Source organism: Lagopus muta, chromosome 30 (genome assembly GCF_023343835.1).
Source record: "Lagopus muta isolate bLagMut1 chromosome 30, bLagMut1 primary, whole genome shotgun sequence".
In the NCBI taxonomy this organism is placed as follows: Eukaryota; Metazoa; Chordata; class Aves; order Galliformes; family Phasianidae; genus Lagopus; species Lagopus muta.
This window is the reverse complement of record NC_064462.1, coordinates 1,664,919-1,669,918: the sequence shown is the minus strand read 5'-3', so window position 1 is coordinate 1,669,918 and position 5,000 is coordinate 1,664,919.

Below are 5,000 nucleotides of genomic sequence, written 5' to 3'. Positions count from 1 at the left end.
CGCCCGAGAAAGCCGCCGCCGCCGCCGCCGCACATTTCCTCTCTGCCCGGCCGGTCAACCCAGCTCGCGAGCGCCCGCTCACCACCGTCTCAGGAGCAGAGTCCGCACTCTCTCCTACCGACGAAAAGGAAAGGCATCCGAAAAAAAAGCTCCGCAGCTGTTGGCGCCGACTACCGGCAAAGGCGCCGACAGCAGCCGACGTTTACCTCGACGTAACTGGAGGCAGAAAATTAGAGCGACGCCTCTGGCCGCTCCGGAGCTGCAGCGCCCCCACCACGCCACGGACGCCAAGACTCGCCGAAACGGGGTAGACCTGCACGCAAGTCTCTAGCCGCACGGCAGCGACCTCTAGCCGCCCGAGAGGAGCGAGCGAGCCGGTCGGACCGGGGTAGACGGTGCCGCCGCTGCCCAGCCGACACGGCAGCGACCTCTAGCCGCCCGAGCCGAGCGAGCGAGCCGGTCGGACCGGGGTAGACGGTGCCGCCGCTGCCCAGCCGACACGGCAGCGACCTCTAGCCGCCCGAGACGAGCGAGCGAGCCGGTCGGACCGGGGTAGACGGTGCCGCCGCTGCCCAGCCGGCACGGCAGCGACCTCTAGCCGCCCGAGCCGAGCGAGCGAGCCGGTCGGACCGGGGTAGACGGTGCCGCCGCTGCCCAGCCGACACGGCAGCGACCTCTAGCCGCCCGAGAGGAGCGAGCGAGCCGGTCGGACCGGGGTAGACGGTGCCGCCGCTGCCCAGCCGACACGGCAGCGACCTCTAGCCGCCCGAGCCGAGCGAGCGAGCCGGTCGGACCGGGGTAGACGGTGCCGCCGCTGCGCAGCCGGCACGGCAGCGACCTCTAGCCGCCCGAGAGGAGCGAGCGAGCCGGTCGGACCGGGGTAGACGGTGCCGCCGCTGCTCAGCCGACACGGCAGCGACCTCTAGCCGCCCGAGCCGAGCGAGCGAGCCGGTCGGACCGGGGTAGACGGTGCCGCCGCTGCCCAGCCGGCACGGCAGCGACCTCTAGCCGCCCGAGCCGAGCGAGCGAGCCGGTCGGACCGGGGTAGACGGTGCCGCCGCTGCCCAGCCGGCACGGCAGCGACCTCTAGCCGCCCGAGAGGAGCGAGCGAGCCGGTCGGACCGGGGTAGACGGTGCCGCCGCTGCCCAGCCGGCACGGCAGCGACCTCTAGCCGCCCGAGCCGAGCGAGCGAGCCGGTCGGACCGGGGTAGACGGTGCCGCCGCTGCCCAGCCGGCACGGCAGCGACCTCTAGCCGCCCGAGCCGAGCGAGCGAGCCGGTCGGACCGGGGTAGACGGTGCCGCCGCTGCCCAGCCGACACGGCAGCGACCTCTAGCCGCCCGAGAGGAGCGAGCGAGCCGGTCGGACCGGGGTAGACGGTGCCGCCGCTGCCCAGCCGACACGGCAGCGACCTCTAGCCGCCCGAGCCGAGCGAGCGAGCCGGTCGGACCGGGGTAGACGGTGCCGCCGCTGCGCAGCCGGCACGGCAGCGACCTCTAGCCGCCCGAGAGGAGCGAGCGAGCCGGTCGGACCGGGGTAGACGGTGCCGCCGCTGCTCAGCCGACACGGCAGCGACCTCTAGCCGCCCGAGCCGAGCGAGCGAGCCGGTCGGACCGGGGTAGACGGTGCCGCCGCTGCCTAGCCGACTAGGCAGCGACCTCTAGCCGCCCGAGAGGAGCGAGCGAGCCGGTCGGACCGGGGTAGACGGTGCCGCCGCTGCCCAGCCGGCACGGCAGCGACCTCTAGCCGCCCGAGCCGAGCGAGCGAGCCGGTCGGACCGGGGTAGACGGTGCCGCCGCTGCCCAGCCGGCACGGCAGCGACCTCTAGCCGCCCGAGCCGAGCGAGCGAGCCGGTCGGACCGGGGTAGACGGTGCCGCCGCTGCCCAGCCGGCACGGCAGCGACCTCTAGCCGCCCGAGCCGAGCGAGCGAGCCGGTCGGACCGGGGTAGACGGTGCCGCCGCTGCCCAGCCGGCACGGCAGCGACCTCTAGCCGCCCGAGAGGAGCGAGCGAGCCGGTCGGACCGGGGTAGACGGTGCCGCCGCTGCCCAGCCGGCACGGCAGCGACCTCTAGCCGCCCGAGCCGAGCGAGCGAGCCGGTCGGACCGGGGTAGACGGTGCCGCCGCTGCCCGGCCGACTCGGCAGCGACCACCCCGCGGAGTCCGGCCGAGTCACTCGGAGCCGGATAGACCGTGCTCAGTCAGGGCTCCGCCTCGCTGCGACCGGCTCGCGCCGCCCACGCCGTGCGCGGCCCGTCCGGTCCGGCGTACTCCGGCGCGGAGCGAGCGGGTCGGTCGGCGCCCTCCGGGGCCGCCCCACCGGTCCGGCGTACACGCGCCGGCCGGCCCTCGCAGCGGCCTCCGCCGTTCGCCCGAGCCGAGCTTGCGAATCGGTTTCCCCCCCTCCGCCGGGGCCGGCCCGACCGGTCCGGCGTACGTGAGCCGCCGCGCGCAGCGGCGTCCGCCGTTCGCCGCGGCGCGTGGCGGGGTCGGTCGGTCCCGCGTGCCCGTGCGGCCGCCGCCGCCGCCGCCCCGGGGCGATCGTGCCGCTCGTAAACGGGTAGAGCTCTCCGCCGCTCCCGTACCGCGACGGGAGCGACCCGTAGGCGCCTCCGCCTGCGGTCCGCGCCGCTCGGAGCCGGGTGGACGTTGCCGGCGCGCCGTGCGGTGCCGTGCCGCGCCGCGCCGCGCCGCGCTGCCCGGCAGCCGCCTCTCCACGCCGCCGCGGACCGGCCGAGCCGCTCGGAGTCGGGCAGACGGCGCGCAGTCCGGCCGCAGCCGCGGAGCGACCGGGCGGGTCGGCGCTCGCCGGGGCCGGGCCGCCCTTCCGTCGTACCCGAGCCGCCGCCGCCGCCGCCGCCGCCGCCGCCGCCTCGGAGCGACCGAGCCGGTCGGTCGGTCGGTGCAGGGCGGACCCGGCCCGTTCCGGGCGTAGTCCGGCTCCGCGGCTCGGCGGCAGGCGCGACTGACCGAGGCGGCTGCGAGGGGCGTCCGGCCGCGGCCCGGGGACCGGCGGAGGCCCGTTCCCGTTCGCCTCGCGTGCGTTCGTTTGCCTGTCCGTTCCTTTATTTTTTTTCACCGGCTTGTGTTTGTGTGCGCGTTCGCTTGTGTGACACTTTTCGTTGCGTTTCCTTTTCGCTCGGTGGCCCGGTAACTCTTCGCGTCGGGTGTTTCGACTCGGGTATTTGAAACCCAACCCGCCCGCGGCTTGCAGGCTGGGGGGGGGGGGGGTGACGGGTTGGGTTGGGTCGGGTCGGTTGTGGAGGGGGGGGGGGGGGGGGGCCGCTTTTCCCCTCGCCGTTGTGTTGGGCACGCGCACCCGACTCCCCCCCGACTCCCCCCCGCCCCCCCTTCCCCCCCGGGGACCCGCGAACGCGGCCTCTCGAGGAAGCGCGCAGGCGCCGGCGGGTCCCCGCCCACGCGGAGCCGAGCGGGCGGGAAAGCGCGGCGGGCTCGCGAGAGGACGGCCGCTCGCGTCGGCGCGGGGAGGAGAAGTAACGGCGGGGAGACGGCGGCAGAGGTAGGCCGGCGGGGAACGGCCTCGTCCGTCCCGGGGCTGGGTACGGGTGGGTGGGTGTGCGTGTCTGGGATTCGTTCGTTCGACTCGTCCGGGTGCCGGGCTCGCCCCGAGCCTCTCTCCGGACCCCCCCCCCCCCCCCCCCCCCCCACTCAACTGAAGACCCCCACCCCTCCCAAAGGGGAAAAAAAAAAAAAAAAAAAAAAAAAAAGAGAGAAAGAAACGGAAAGAAAAGAAGGCGCGTGCGGGGCTGGGGTCAGCGGGGACCGGCCGAAGCCATCGGGTCCGGCCCGCCGGAGGGCAGGGGGAGAGAAAATTCGAAAGAACAAAAAAAGGCGGGAAAGACGAACAAAGCCGGGCCGATCGGGCGGGGCGGAGCCGGGGGGGGGGGGGGGGGGGTGGAGGTTGCGGGGGGGGGGGGGGGGGGGATGGGGGGGGGCGCCGCACGCCGAGCCTCGGCGTTGGCCGCCGTCCGGCCGAGCCATCGGGTCCGCCCCCCCCGCCTCTCCCCTCGGGAGTCGGGTGGGTGGTGGGGGACGGGCAGGGACGGCGGGAAAAGAAAGGAAAGGCGGGAAAGGAAACGAGTAACGGAAAACCCCAATCCCGCAGCGGTCTCGGCCGACGTCCCCCAGGAAGAAAAGAAGGAAACGGACGACGAGCCAGCAAACGAGCGCTCGCACGGACGTCGGACGGTCGGGCAGCGGCTTGGAGAAGAAAGTAAGAGGGGCCCTGGTGGGGGGGGGGGGGGGTTTTGAGAGCAGGGTGGAAAAAACCCGGAATAACACGTACGGGTGCTGCAGGCGGATTGACCGAGCAAATACGTCAGCGAAGAAACAGAAAGACATTCGAAAGCGCGTTAGAAAAACGTATAAAAATTAGGAAGTTCTTAAAAACGAAAAAGCAGGGAGCGGGGGAAAAAGGAAGGAAAAGAAGGAGAACGCCGAACGTTAAAAAAAAAAAAAAACTAGGGAAAAAAAAAATCAGTCGAGACGAAATCACGCGTGGCGTGCTCGGTGGGGGGGGGACGGGGGACGGTAGGGAGAGGGGCCGCGGGTGGAGGGGGGGGGGGGGGTTGTCTCGGACGGGCAGCCGCCAGCTCTGCCCGCCACCCCGTGGCGACCACCCGCGCCCGCAAGCGAGCGAGCGGACGGGTAGGTGGAAAGCTATCGGGATGAGACGGACAAAGGAGTAGGGCCAAGCGAAAAGAGAGAGGGGATCTAGGAAAAACAAAACCAAAAAAGGAGAGAGAGAGCGAGCCCGTAGAAAACCAGGCGTAAAGAGCGGGAATCAGAAAAACGCGTCACGGCGTAAAAGGCCGGGGTTGGGGTGAAGCTCGGGGGCGGTGGGGGGCGGGGGGTGGGAACAGGAGGAGGAGGAGGAGGAGGAGGAGGAGGAGGCTCTGGCGGCACGGCGCAACCCCCGTCCCCCTCGCGCCAGCGAGCGAGGAAATGGACGCGCGAGGAGAGGTTTTATTTGAACAGAC